This window comes from Globicephala melas, chromosome 5 (assembly GCF_963455315.2).
Source record: "Globicephala melas chromosome 5, mGloMel1.2, whole genome shotgun sequence".
NCBI lineage: Eukaryota > Metazoa > Chordata > Mammalia > Artiodactyla > Delphinidae > Globicephala > Globicephala melas.
This window is the reverse complement of record NC_083318.1, coordinates 131,338,546-131,354,804: the sequence shown is the minus strand read 5'-3', so window position 1 is coordinate 131,354,804 and position 16,259 is coordinate 131,338,546.

Sequence of the window (16,259 nt, the reverse complement as noted above, 5' to 3'; positions counted from 1 at the left end):
ATCTCAATAGATGCATAAAAATCATTTGAGAAAATTCAACATCCAATTAAGATAAAAACTCTCAACAAAGTAGGTAAATAGGGAACATATCTCAACATAATAAAAGACCATATACGAGAAGCCCACAGCCAACTTCAGACTCAACTGTGAAAAGCTGAAAGCTTTTCCTCTAAGATCAGGTACAAGACAAGGGTGCCCACTCTTGCCACTTTTATTCAACATAGTATTGGAAATCCTAGTCAGAACAATTAGAAAAAAAAAAAGAAATAAAATTCATTCAAATTGGAGAGGAAGAAGTAAAACGGTTACTATTTACAGATGACATGATAGTATATATAGAAAAACCTTAAAAACTCCATCAAAATGTTAGAGTAAACAAATTCAGTAAAGTAGCAGAATACAAAATTAATACACAAAAATCTGTTGTGATTTTATACACTAATAATGAACTATCAGAAAGAGAAATTAAGAAAACAATCCCGTTTACAATTGCATCAAAAATAATAAAACAGCTAGTAATAAATTTAACCAAGGAGGTGAAAGACCTGCACACTGAAAACTATGGGACATTGATGAAAGAAACTGAAGAAGACACAAATAAATGGAAAGACATTTCATGCTCATGGATTGGAAGAATTAGTATTGTTAAAATGTCCATACTACCCTAAGATATCTATAGATTCAATGCAATACTTATCAAAATTCCAATGGCATTTTTCTCAGAAATAGAAAAAACAATCCTAAAATTTATATGGAACCACAAAAGACCCCAAATAGACAAGCAATCTTGAGAAAGTGAAACAAAGCTGTAGGCATCACACCTCCTGATTTCAAACTATATTACAAAGCTATCATAATCAAAACAGTATTGCACTGGCATAAAAACAGACAAATAGATCAGTGGAACAGACAGAGAGCCCAGAAATAAACTCACACATATGCCACACTTTATCTATTCTACTGTTGATAGAAATTTTGGTTGTTTCTATTTTGGGGGGTAAAATGAATAAAACTGCTGAGAACATTCTTGTACATGTTTGTGGGGGGAGCACAAGTGCTCATTTTCTGTTGGAATTGAGTGTAAATGCTGGGTCATAGGATATGTGTATGTTTAATTTTAGTATATATTGCCAAACAGTTTTCCAGAGTGACTGTACCAGCTTATACCCATCAGCAACATATGACAGTTCCAGTTGCCCTAAGTGTTGCAGAACCCCAGAAACCATAAAGAAAAAAAGTTAATGAATTCATATAAAGACAGACAAAACCTATGCGTGGCAATAACTAGCATAAAACAAAGTTGGAACTCCAAAGATAAACTGGGAAAAAAAAATTTTCTATGCATCATATTTAAGGAGTTAATTTTCTTTAAAAAGAAAAACAAACAAACCTGGGAGTCCTTTTTTTGATTTTTTGTGGTTTTTTTTTTTGCAGTATGCGGGCCTCTCACTGTTGTGGTCTCTCCCGTTGCGGAGCACAGACTCTGACGCGCAGGCTCAGCGGCCATGGCTCATGGGCCCAGCCGCTCCGCGGCATGTGGGATCTTCCCGGACCGGGGCACAAACCCGTGTCTTCTGCATCGGCAGGCGGACTCTCAACCACTGCGCCACCAGGGAAGCCCCCTGGGAGTCCTTTTAAATCAATTCAGAAAAGACCAACAACTCAATAGACAAGTGGGACAGGACATTCAAAGACAGTTGAAAGTAAAAACAAATAATTTTAAACAGGAAATGATCCCCAGTTTCAATCATAATAAGAGAAAAGCAAATTGAAAGTATATTGAAAGCATTTTTAATATATATGATTGGCAAAGAGAAAAAAGTTTGATTAATGTAGCTAAGATGTAGAGAAATAGCTACTTCCATTTAGTAATGGTAGGATTCTAAACTATGGAGAGCAGACGATATCCATTAAAATTAAGAATGCATGTACCTCAAGAGTGATATGGATAAACTGTGATGTATTACACAATGGAATATTACAGAGAGAAAGAATGAATGAATTATAGGACTTCCCTGGCTGTCCAGTGGTTAAGATTCCGTGCTTCCAGTGCAGGGGGTGCGGGTTTGATCCCTGGTCGGGGAACTAAGATCCCACATGCCGCGTGACGCAGCAAAAAAAAAGAATGAATGACAGTTCTTACACCGTATAGATGATTCTCACAAGGGTAGTGTTGAGTGGAAGAGCCAGACACCTAAGTTCAAAACCAGACAAAATTAATCTATGGTGTTAGAGGTCAGGGTAGTGTTACCCTCGATGGAGCTCACTGAGAGGGAACACAAGAAGGGCTTTGAGGGGCTTCTAATGTCCTGTATCTTCATGTGGGTGCTGGTTACACGGTTGTGTTTACATTGGGAAAATTCATCAAGTTATAAGCCTAGGGTTTGTGTACTTTTCTGAATGTATGCTATACTTCAATAACAATTTTAAAATAAAAAGTGTATACACAGTCAAAAAAAACCTCACACGTGTTAATTAATTTAAGACAAAGGAGGCAAGAATATACAATGAGGAAAGGACAGTCTCTTCAATAAATGGTGTTGGGAGAACTGGACAGCCACATGGAAAAGAATGAACCTGGACCACTATCTTACACCATACACAGAAAATAACTTGAAATGGATTAAAGGCTTGAAAGTAAGACCTGAAACCATAAAACTCCTAGAAGAAAACAGGCAGTACACTCCTTGACATTGGTCTTGACAATAATTTTTTGAATCTGAAACCAATAGCAAAGGCAACAAAAGCGAAAATGAACAAGTGGGATTACATAAAACTAAAAAGCTCTTGTACAGCAAAGGAAGCCATCAACAAAAAGAAAAGACAACCTACAAAATGGGAGAAAATATTTATAAATCAAATATCTGATAAGGGGTTAATAATCAACATATATAAAGAACTCATACAACTCAAGAGCAAAAAAATCCAATTAAAAAATGGGTAGCAGATCTGAATAGACATTTATCCAGAGAAGACATACAGATGGCAAACAGGCACATGAAAAGATGCTCAACGTTACTAATCATCAGGGAAATGCAGATCGAGCAGATCAAGAGTACGAGATCACCTCGCACCTGTCAGAATGGCTATTACCAAAAAGAGAAGAAATAACATGCTGGCGAGGATGTGGTGAAAAGGGAGCCCCTCATGCTGTTGGTGGGAATATAAATTGGTGCAGCCGTTATGGAAAACAGTACGGAGATTCCCCCCAAAATTAAAAATAGAACTCCCACATGATCCAGCAATTTCATTTCTGGGTAACTATCTGAGGAAAAGAGAAACATTAACTTGCAAAGATCTATGTACCTTCATGTTCACTGTAGCATTATTATAGTAGCCAAGACATAGAAGAAAACTTAAGTGTTTCATTCATCAACGGATGGATGAATGGATAAAGATATGATATATATATTTATACACACACACATATACATACAATGGAATGTTATTTAACCATCAAAAAGAAGGAAATCTTTCCATTTGCAACAACATGGGTGGACCTTGAGGGAATTACTCGGAGTGAAATAAGTCAAACAGAAAAAGACAAATACCATACGATCACACTTATGTGGAAGCCCCCCGCCCCCAAACAAAACTGGAACTCATAAATACAAAGAACAAATTGGTGTTTCCAGAGGCAGGGGGTGGGGAGTGGCTGAAATGGGTGAAGGGGGCAAAAGGTACAGACCTCCAGTTATAACATAAGTAAGTCCTGGGGACGTAAGGTACAGCATGGTGACTATAGTTAGTAATACTGTGTTGTATATTTAAAAGTTGCTAAGCGAGTAGATCTTAAAAGTCCTCATCGTGAGAAAAAGCATTCGTGACTATGTGTGATGATGGATGTTAACTAGACTTAACGTGGTGATCATGTCCCATATACAAACGTTGACTCATTATGTTGGACACCTGAAACGAATGTAATGCTCTATGTCATTTATATCTCAATTAAAAAGTAGAAAGATTAGTGTGCCCTTGGTTTAAGCCACTTGACTTCAGGGCCTCTTTGTTATCACAGCTTAGATTAAAACCTAACTGACTCATGTCATCCATTTATATGAATCATTTTTTAGTAAGCGTGAAAGTTTAACTTATGAGTATTAGAAAAACATGCTGTTCCCTATTCTTGGTTGCAAATTCATTGTGAGGGCACACATTTATATTCCGCTATTATTCACCACATTGTACGGTTTTCTTAACAAGACTATTTCAAATTTTTAAATTATGAGACTTTCCAAAACAAACTAAATTGATTACATTCAAAAGCAAAAAAAAACGTGTGTGTGTGTGTGTGTGTGTATATATATATATATATATATATAAAAACTTCTGCTCTCTGTTTCCACTAAGCAAATGCCCTGAGGAATGGGACACACATGCCTGGCCACCCCCTTGGAAAGGAGAAATTTTAATATGAACAAAACACAAATTTATAACTTAGTTGCTTATGTTGTCACTCTTAATTGCATCTATATGCATCCTTCCTTTTTTTAGGTTTAAGGTAATTCCTTAACCCTGACTTTCATCTATTCTGTTTCTTCTCCTCTGAAACCTTGATCAGGAATGACTTTTCTTTTTACAGCATCTTCAGTGTTGCTCACCCTAGAAACATGCGTCAGTCTCTCCCTATCTGTAAATTGTCCTTCAACCCTGTACCACTCTATTTTTTAGCTAATTAATTAATTAATTAATTATTGGCTGTATTGGGTCTTCGTTGCTGTGCGTGCAGGCTTTCTCTAGTTGTGGTGCGTGGGCTTCTCATCACGGTGGCTTCTCTTGTTGCGCAGCACGGGCTCTAGGAGCGCGGGCTTCAGTAGTTGTGGTGCACGGGCTCAGTAGTTGTGGCTCGCAGGCTCTAGAGCACAGGCTCAGTGGTTATGGAGCACGGGCTTAGTTGCTCCGCGGCACGTGGGATCCTCCTGGACCAGGGCTTGAACCTGTGTCCCCTGCACTGGCAGGCAGCTTCTTAACCACTGCGCCACATGGGAAGCTCAACCCTGTGTCACTCTTGAGTACTGTCCATCTCTCTTTCAGAGCCAAACACCCTCAAAGGAGTCAGTCTTCGCTTCCTCATCTTGCATTCACTCCTCAAGCCCCAGCTATCTGTCTTCTGACCACAATTCACTGAAACTGAGGTCACTTGTGACTTCCAGTTGCCAATGCCAGTGAAGAGATTTTAATTCTGATTTTGTCAGACCTCCTCACTGCATTTTAAATTGCTGATTTGCATTCTTTCTGGAAATTGCCTAAACTGTTTTTCCTGATACCCACAATCTTCCTCTGAGCCCTGTGAGGGCTCGTCTTCCTCTGGGGACCCGAACATGTTGCTGATTCCCAGCAACTGACCAAGAATCACTACTTTTCTCATTGTACTCACCCTTCCTGGGTGATTTCATCCACCCTCATATTTTTTTAATAGGTTAAAAAAAAAGGCTTAAAAATTTGTATCTGATGTCTCCTAAATTAAAATCTCCAACCCTGAGGTCTCTTCAAAGGCTCAGACTTCCGTATCTAATGGTCTGCTGGGCATTTATGCTGGGTGAGGAACAAACTTACTCTCAGAAACCTCTATGTAGGGACTTCCCTGGTGGCGCAGTGGTTGAGAGTCCGCCTGCCGATGCAGGGGACACGGGTTCGTGCCCTGGTCCGGGAAGATCCCACATGCCGCGGAGCAGCTGGACCCGTGAGCCATGGCCACTGAGCCTGCGCGTCCGGAGCCTGTGCTCCGCAACGGGAGAAGCCACAACAGTGAGAGGCCCGCATACTGCCAAAAAAAAAAAAAAAAGAAAAAGAAAAACCTCTATGTAGACACATGTGGCAGATTCCCAGGGCCTTGTGACGACACTCACATATTACTTAAAAATATTCATTCGTCTCACAATGTCATTAATAGTGTGGAAGTATACATGTGCTGAATATTTTAGACATTCCACCAACCTCAGATACATAGAGAACATGAATGTAATGAGCCCTGTAGACTGTAACCTTGCGGATAGCGCGCTGAGCTTAATCCCTGAAGTGTCCCATGGGCCTCAAGTAGTCCAGATTCTCTAATGCCATATATTAAAAAAAGGGGGCAGTCAAACCCTATCTGTGGCATGGTATTACACTTGCCTAAGGCGACGCTTTTTATGAAAAGTATTTTTGGAGCAACAAAAAGGACGAAAAGCTGAGGCTTCATCATCTTTAAAGACCAGGTTGCACGACTGTGTTGTGCCAGTTTTCTAACTGTGGCAGATTGTATTTTCACAGACTAAAGGATCTTCTGCAAGGTAACCTTGTCACCCTCCCATCAAGCTATAGGAGCTAGTTTCTTCATTCTGCTGAATATGGATAGGCCCTGTGGCTGCACTGGTGACAGAGTATAACCAGAATGACTCTGCCAGTTCTGGGTATAGCCCTTAACTGTCCTTCTTCCAGCCACCATGCTGCGGGAAGCCCAAGCCACAGAAAGAGGATATGCACAGGTGTTACGGCTGAGCTCCCGACCACAGCAGCATACAAACCAGCCCTGTGAGTAGCCGCCATGCATGTTCAATCCGTCTGTCCTCCAGAACCCCGGCAGACATGACAACTGAGAGATCCCAAGGGAAAGAAACCACCCAGCTGAGATCAGTTATACCTCAGAACTGTGCGAGATTGACAATAAGATCGTTATTTCAGCTGTGAAATAAAATTCGTATTTTAGGGCAAGACAAGAAAAATTTTAAACAAAACTTTTCTCTGCCCTTCGGCCTCCTCTCTCCCCTCACTGTGCACTGTATATCCTTCCCCATCGGCAGGAATACCTGCTCAACCGTAGAGAGCACAGTTCTCCTAGCATCAAGACAGCTCCTTAAAGACAGCATTCCTTCTTGATCTCGGAAGGGTTCACATGACACTTAGATTTAGATTATGTCAACTGTCAATAATATGTCATCTAACGTACAGCCCTCTGCCTCAAAAAACTTGTATAACTGCACCTTGATTTCTAAAGGGCGGAGCGGTTCTCAGAGCTTTCTGAAATGCTCTTCCTGGGTTATAATCCTCAAATTTGGATCGAAGAAAGTTTTCCATTTCTTTCTTAGATTGACTGATTAATTTTTCATTGACACAGTCTACTAAGTTTTAGGGTGGTTTGTCATGAGGATAGATAGCAGAACACTAATAAATGCCTGTGCTTACGGCAGAATTTGGTCCGCAACTTGCTTTCTTTATAACCTGGTATTGAAGTTGTAGCTTATTGAAGCTTATCCCTTATCTACCCACCTCCAAATACTGTTGCCTACTGAGATATAACAAAAAGAACCTATGAGTTACATGTGACCAAACTGACTTGGGGAGATAAGACATTTCCCCTGGTACTAACAGAACAAGAATTTCGAGGCTCAGAACCCAGATAGTAGGCCTGTGTAATGTGGTTTGTCGAATAACAGAACTATAGCTTCAAATGGTACCATACGTTACTGGGTGCTGACATGACTGAGAGTATAAAAGTCAGGAAAGCCCATAGATCTGTAATCCTTCTGTCCCCGTGGACAAATTGTTCATATACATTGCCTAGACACCACATTTGCAATGTGTCTCCTTAAGATAAAAGGGAGGCAATGAGGACCTATGTCAGCCCTTCACATCCCTACCTTCGCATTGCTTGTCTGCTGTTTCAGGAGCCCGCCAAAGCAAAAGCAAGCTTGAATGAGTCCAAGTCCATATTCTTATCCATCCTGAAACCTGGCACAGGTGGCCTTGTACAATATCTCCACCCCAAGCCTCCACAGGCATCTCAAATGTACTGTGCTCCAAGCTGAGCAGATCCTACTTCCTCCCAAACCTACTGCCATTACCACCTTCTCTGTCTCAGTAGGTGTTAATCTCCATCCACCTGTTCACCAGATTTCTTCCACCTCTTTCACCACACCCCAAAAATATCTGAGGCCAGTTAATATGACTTCCTGAACAATTTTTAGGAATCTCTTCCTAATGCTGCTTCAAGATTCATCATGTCTCATTTGGACATCCTGATTCATCTCCCTGCTTCCAGTCTTGTCCATCTAAACATCCCCCCCTCTACTCAGCGAGCAAAGGAAGCTATCTACAACGTAAATCTGACCGTGCCGTTTCTTTGCCCCAAATCTGTTATCCTGAAAGCAGCACATGGCTTCCTCGCTCGCCTCTCCTGTCTCATGTCCCACCACTGCTCTCAGAACGCTGAAGGCCTTCTTAAGAACACTGCCCTCTCACAAAACTGAAACACTTGTCAAACACCGAGCTCTTTCCTACCTCAGTGCCTTTGCTCGTGCCGCTCTGCTTGACATACCATCTCCCCATGCCCTTCCCCATTTTCCCACTCCTCAGCCTGACTAGTTTCTTCTCATTCTTTAGAACAGTAGAGCTTGAAAAGACCCTGTTCCCTAAGAAACACCCCAGGCCAATTACAACAGAATTTAGGCAAGTGGCTCCCAGGATTCTGTTTTTTTTTTTAACATCTTTACTGGAGTATAATTGCTTTACAATGGTGTGTTAGTTTCTGCTTTATAACAAAGTGAATCAGCTATACATATACATATGTTTCCATATCTCCTCCCTCTTGCGTCTCCCTCCCTCCCACCCTCCCTATCCCACCCCTCCAGGCGGTCACAAAGCACCAAGCTGATCTCCCTGTGCTGTGCGGCTGTTTCCCACTAGCTATCTACCTTATGTTTGGTAGTGTATATATGTCCATGCCTCTCTCTCGCCCTGTCACAGCTCACCCTTCCCCCTCCCCATATCCTCAAGTCCGTTCTCTAGTAGGTCTGTGTCTTTATTCCTGTCTTACCCCAAGGTTCTTCATGACATTTTTTTTTCTTAAATTCCATATATACGTGTTAGTATACGGTATTTGTCTCTCTTTCTGACTTAGTTCACTCTGTATGACAGACTCTAGGTCTATCCACCTCATTACAAATAGCTCAATTTCGTTTCCTTTTATGGCTGAGTAATAGTCCTTTGTATATATGTGCCACATCTTCTTTATCCATTCATCCGATGATGGGCACTTAGGTTGTTTCCATCTCCTGGCTATTGTAAACAGAGCTGCAATGAACATTTTGGTACATGACTCTTTTTGAATTACGGTTTTCTCAGGGTATATGCCCAGTAGTGGGATTGCTGGGTCGTATGGTAGTTCTATTTGTAGTTTTTTAAGGAACCTCCATACTGTTCTCCATAGTGGCTGTATCAATCTACATTCCCACCAACAGTGCAAGAGGGTTCCCTTTTCTCCACACCCTCTCCAGCATCTGTTGTTTGTAGATTTTTTGATGACGCCCATTCTGACTGGTGTGAGGTGCTCCCTCATTGTGGTTTTGATTTAGTATTTTTTAAAGCTGCTCAGGTGATTTCCATGGCAGCTCAGGCTGAGAATGATGCTTTGGAGTCACGATGCTCCTTTTCTCTCCAGGTTGAAATGCTCCTTTATAATCCCATAATGTTCTGTAACATCTGTTGTATTGCACAGTCCACAATGCATTGTAATGAGCCATTTACGAGTTTGTCTCTCTAGAGGATAGGAACTTATTTAGGGTAAGAACTTTTTTCAAATCCGTATTTTCAGTATTTCGCTCGGTGGCTGGTAGGTACTAAACAATCAATCACCCTTCATGAAAGAGACTGAAGGAGAAAACAACTAAACTTACGCTAATAAACGTCTTCAGAATATTCATATAAAAAGTAAATGAAATGTCATCCTATTTCACTCCAGCACTATTCATTTCTGGTAAGTCCCAAAGCATAGGTACGAGTAAGGGTTAGAATACGTAGAGTTTGCTTTATGATTGGAAACGAAGATATTAACAAACCAGGGCAAGCACTGCAGATTTTGAGCAGGGTCCACTCAAGGAGGCACTAACAGGCCCAAGAATGTGAGACGGGCTGCCGAGCTGTAGCGAGAGGTAAATTCTTGCTTCAGAGAGAGAAACAGAAAAGTGAAACGTTTAGGGTTTACTCAGTCACTTTACAGGGAAAAAAACCCTTTTCTCCTATTGTAGTTTCATGAGAAAATAAAATATAAATGTGTACTTTTGAGAATTTAGAACACCGTAAAGAGGGAAATAATAATTTAGAGAATTCAATTATTAGAAAACTGGATTCAATGAGAATGTTTGACATACATGCCAACCTGAAAAAACATATTCTGGAATCATTGCAATTCACTAACCCAGTTCTGAGCATCCAATTTCAAGTCTCTGTGAACTGGAGCAAGAAAGTCTCTGATACCAAGAAACTTAGTCTAATAACAAGGGTGATGGGATCAATGACGTAAATACATATTTTGAGCATCTACTAGGTGCCAGGCTCTGTCCAAAGATCTTTACACATATAAGGTCAGCTAATCTACGGTTAACTTGTTATTCTCACTTTTTCAGAGGAAGAAACTGAGACTTAGGGAGATTAAGTCATTTGCCCAAGGTTGATAAAACTAGGATTTAAACTCGTATTTTTTTTGGTTATAAACCATTCTGCTTTCCTAGCAGGGGAGATTAAATATGTACATCAATTACAAAAGTCAGAATGTGATACATGCTGCAAACAAACAAAAGGCCATGAGAGCATGTGATATAAAGTTTTCCTTCTCACAGGGGACGGATAAAAGCAGACATAATGGGGAAGATATCTGATCCAGCTCTCGTAACTCTCCTTAAGTTTAGTAACTCTCCTTGTTTTCTCTAGTGGTTTTATTATGAAATATATTTGGGTTTACAGAAGAGTTGCAAACATAGCACAGGGTGTCCCCTTGTACCCTTCACCCAGCTTCCCTTCAGGTTAACATCTTACATACTCATGGCACAAGAAGCAAAACTAGTAAATTAACATTGATACAATACTATTCACTAAATGACAGGTTTGCTCAGATTTTCCCCATTTTTCCCACTAATGTCCTTGTTCCAGGCTCATGTAATGAATTTTATCAGGAGAAGATCAAAGAGGAAGATATTCCAGAAAAAGGGAAGTCCCTGAACAGTGAAAACAAATTCTAAGCCCAGGATACCTCTTCTGAGATGACCAATGATGTTTAAGGAATCTAAATCGCTTTATTAGCAAATGGAGAATTTTCAGCTCTGTCTGGCTGAACATATAGTGATAAACAAAAAGGGAAATAATTCCTGTTATTCTCTTCTTGCTCTGACGTATTTTCCTTTTGCAGCACCAGTAATAGAACATTAGGCTGTGTGCATTTCAGTGCTAATGCACTCTCAATGGCTTTGCCGTCTTGGTCTGACAGTTCTGGCCTCATTGTAACATACCACAGGTCTGAGAAAAATATGCCAGTCTATTCTGTATTTCCCGAAATAACTTTTTCATTTTGCAGGGTAGAAAGAACCTGCTCTCCAAAAAAGCATAAACAAAGCCATTAAGTTCATCCTACGCCTTCTTCTAAAAGGCTTTTAGAACAGCCATATTAAAAAAACCACCACCATAAACCCCATAGAGCAACAATACACTAGACATAAATTTAAACACTATGTCTCCATTAAAAACAACCATCACAGAAACATTTACCTGAGTCTCTGGGGAAAAAGGAATGATAGGAAATGTTGAACCTTGCCAAGTTCTATGTGAAGAACCAAAAGAATACTTTCTCAGAGGAATAGCAAACATATCTCCAAGTTAATTTTCTTTTTTGCTTATTGGATTTGATGCATTTCAGCCATGTTCATGTACATCTACTTTTCTATTTTGCCCTCCAGATAATCAACTGCATATATAATTTTAAAGGTGACTCAAGAAAGGTGAATCATTTTTTTAAAAAATAAAAGTTACCATCATCTCCTTTTCTTTGACTTTTAGGTAAAACATGGGACATATTCTGGCCGATCCAAGGCAGAGGTAGGGCTGCAAGCTGGCTGTGCCCACGTTATCACCGACGGTGACTCAAAGGTCACCAGTCGTCAATATTTCCTGCTGTTGTCGGGACTGCAAACTGGCACATTCTTAGTGCCATTACTCATAACCGTGCTTTGGTTGTTTAAATTGGAAGGAATGATAATGAGAGTAATTTGGGGGTAATTAAGCCTCTCCTTTCCACCTGTCAGTTACGCAAACTAGAAGATGAACAGCATAGTCATGTGTTGCTTCAATTAAGAACAATTTCATGGGGACTTTGAACAATGTGGGTAGTCTATTAAAATGTTAGGGGAAAAAGTTGAAATCTGTTATGCTTTTCAAAAGTTTTATTGAGATTTTTATACTTTTGAGATTTATATATATCATAGAATTGACCCATTTTAAGTGTACAAGTCAATGAATTTTAGTATATTTACAAAGTGATACAATCATCTACTGGAATCTAAGTTTACAACATCTCCATCCCTCTAGAAAGAAAGCTGTGCCCATTTCGTCACTCCCGATTTTAACCTCCAGCCCCAGGCAACTACTGATTTTCTTTCCTTCCCTATATATTTGCCTTTTAGGATTCTTTTTCATATAAATAGCGTCACACAATAGGTGTCCCTTCGTGTCTGGCTTCTTTCACTGAGCACATTTTGGAGGTTCACCCGTGTTGTAGCCTGTATCAGTACTTCGTTCCTTTTCGTCGCTGAAGTTATCCATTCTACGGATATACAACATTTTAGCTTTTCACCGGTGGATGGACGTTTGAGCCATGCCCACCTTTTTGGCTATTGTGCACAATGCTGTTCTGAACATTTGCATTCACACATTTGTGTGGACGTATATTTTTAATTCTCTTGGGTAGATACGCAAGAGTGGCATTGCTAGGTCACATGGTAAGTCTGTTTAACTCTTTCAAAGAAACTGCTAATCTGTTTTCTAATATGACTGTGTTACTTCACATTCTCACCAGCAATGTGTGAGTGCCAGTTGCTGCACATTTTTGGCAACGTTTGTTATTGTTTGTCTTTTTTATATACCCATCTTAGTGGGTAAGAAATGGTATCTTATGTTTTTTTTAATATAAATTTAGTTATTTGTTTGTTTTTATTTTGGCTGTGTTGAGTCTTTGTTGCTGTGCGCGGGCTTTCTCTAGTTGCGGCGAGCAGGGGCTACCCTTCATTGTGGTGCGTGGGCTTCTCATTGCAGTGGTTTCTCTTGTTGCGGAGCACGGGCTCTAGGCGCACGGGCTTCAGTAGTTATGGCTCGCAGGCTCAGTAGTTGTGGCACGCAGGCTCTAGAGTGCAAGCTCAGTAGTTGTGGCACACAGGCTTAGTTGCTCCGTGGCATGTGGGATCTTCCTGGGCCAGGGATCGAATCCATGCCCCCTGCATTGGCAGGTGGATTCTTAACCACTGCGCCACCAGGGAAGCCCTCTTATAGTGGTTTTCATATGCATTTCCCTAATGAGTAATGATGTTGAGTATCTTTTCATATTCTTATTGGCTTATTGGTACTGTTTATTGGTATAGTTTCTTTGGATAAATGTGTATGCAAATCTTTAGTCCATTTTTGAGTTGGGTTACTTGCTTATTCCATTTTCTTGTCTCATCCTGAAGTAAAGCGCTATCTCAAATTTTAGGACCATTATTCCTTTGTGTAAAAAATTGTTTTAATAATGTATGGCTTTAAAAATTAATTTTATCACATGTCCCTAAACAAAACATCGTTTTGTTTCTTCTCGATCTTTACAAAAATGGATTTATATTGTATGCAGTCTCCATCAATAGAATCTTGAATATTCTCAAAAATCCAATTTTCATGTTGGATAAAATCAATTGTTTTCCAACAGTGGTGCTAGAATACTTAATGCAGAAAGTTATCTTTAAGTTTAAAAATAAAGTGTGTAAATGAGAACATGCAGCTGCTGATTCTTGTCTTTTGGAAAATTTAATGGAGTTACTATAAATAGGGTATAAGGGTGACAAAAAGCCCCCAGAATTTATGAACATCAACTATTGCACTAATCTGATATTAGAACGCAGAGCTATTTGCCTCTAAGTAGTCCTATCCTCCTGGGAATTTTTCAGTTTGTGAGACTAATTTTGATAACTTTCCTGTCTCTTTTTTTCTCTGAATCTGGTAATTACATCTTTTACTACTCTCACTGCTTTCAACAGGTTGTTTTCCATCTGACACAGACATAGAAAACAGATCATCTAGAATTGTGGTTAGGATTAGAGTGACTGATTTAGGTTCTGATTAAGAGCCTGAGGGATTCCCTTGGAGATGAGTTAATAAGCTTTAGAGTATGGATTATGTGAAATTTATTTTGATTGCAGAGGCTTTTTTTTGTTTCCTTCTTTTCTCTGAGCTTTTTTCTGAGCGGAGATTTAAGAGTATGGGTTTAAAGACGGATCTGGTTTTGCATCTTTGCTTTGCCATTTTATTGGCTATGAACACAATACTCCATATTCTTTATTCTCTAAATGGGGAGGAATGCCTTTATCACATATATAATATGATATCACAAAATAAGATGATGTGTCTAAAGCATCTATCTCGAAGCATTCAGATGTGTGGACACTGTCTTTTTCATAATATGGCGTGTCAATATCAAGGTCTCCAACTGTTCTTTGGTGACATCCGAGAGTAGTAAAAATAAAAACAGTACCGACAAGAAAGACTGTACGTCTTATATAAGATATGTAAGGCTTGTTAGGACGAGGGAGGAAAGAATCGAGAACCAGTATTGGATGGGTGGGAGGTGGTAGTGGTGAAGACGGTGACAGGGAGGAAGTATTCCAGGAACGCCTACAAGGAAAACTCCCACATTCCTGTTGAGACAAGTTGACGCCAGAAGAGGTGTACCATCAAGAGAGTCCTGAAAGGGGACTTAAGCATTACGTAGCTCAGAGTTCTTAAATTTTATCACCACTAAGATGTTCTTTTATTACTTTTTCCTCCATTGACTTAATCTGTTCACCAAAAGATCCAATGTCCCATGAATTAACTATTGTGTGGGAGAACAGAGTCTGGAGAAGAGAATGATTCTTCCCCCTTTTTCCTCTCTGAGATAATGAAGAGGGGATGGGTGGGGCTTCAGAGACCGTAAGATAGTGGCTGACAGCACGTGGACTCTTCCCTAGCTCTCAACCTGGCTAGGGTCCATGGCTGTAACTGGGCTTTATATAGAGAAGCTATCCTCCCTCATTCTGCGCTGAATCTGGCTTAGCCTAAGGGTAGCAGAAACTATAGGGTACATGAGCTTGTCAGTAACTCAAGGGTCCCACAGCACTGGAAAGTCAAGGAGACAACCTCATGGGCTTGGGAGACCTCCGTAGACAGTGTCTGCAACCAAGGTGATGGTGTTTACAATCTCGGATTTGCAGAGGACAGTTACCATCTAGCTGACAGGAGGGCAAAAACAGGATTTCACTGATCTATGGGCATCTGTGTAACTTCCCAGGTAGTCTCAGAACAAACTATGGGAGAAATGATTAAGGAGCTACCTGATAGTTATACAGATAAGGGTGATGAATCAGATAAATTTTGGCTTAAATGATAACATAAAGTCATTTAAATCCACAGAGAGGTCCCAAGATTTTTGAATTATGTAGATAATGATTTACAAATTAAAGCAAAACTAACCAACCAAACGTATTAATCTAGGACCAAAGTAATAATTATTATAATTATATATTTTTACTAATAATTATATGTCTTTAGAAATGTGATGTTTTAGCTAACATGTGTGTTGTCCTTCATGCATAGGCCCCTTGTAGTTCACAGATCCTTTCGATTACATTCTAGAATCTCTAGGGGTCTAAGGACCTTAAATTGGGAACAGTGCTATAGTTCATCTTTTTCCATCCATATAGGGATAAATAAGGGCTGGAGTGATAAAGTTAGTATTAGAACTCAGCTCTCTTTTTCTAACTCAGTGTTTTTCTATTCTTATCCTCTGTCCCCCCAGTCACTTTAAATATCACTAGCCCATAGTCGTGTGTTACATACAAGAAGGGAACTCAGCAAACATACAGAGCAATTAGAGAATCATAAAGTGCTCACACATGCTGGGAGTCCATTTCACTCTAGAGATAAAGTACTTTTGACACAGGCTGGTATCTGGGTCCCGGGACCCTTTGCTGCAGTGCGGCAATGCTCGCACCTAGACACATCTCTCCTCAAGCAACAAAATACAAAGAAACCCTATGGGACTAAAATAGCTGCGTGCATGCAGCAGTTGGGGCAAATTCTGGACCCAAAAGATACAAAGAGACCAAAAAAAAAAACAGCTGCCACTTTTTTTTTTGCGGTACGCGGGCCTCTCACTGTTGTGGCCTCTCCCGTTTGCGGAGCACACGCTCCGGACGCGCAGGCTCAGCGGCCATGGCTCACGGGCCCAGCCG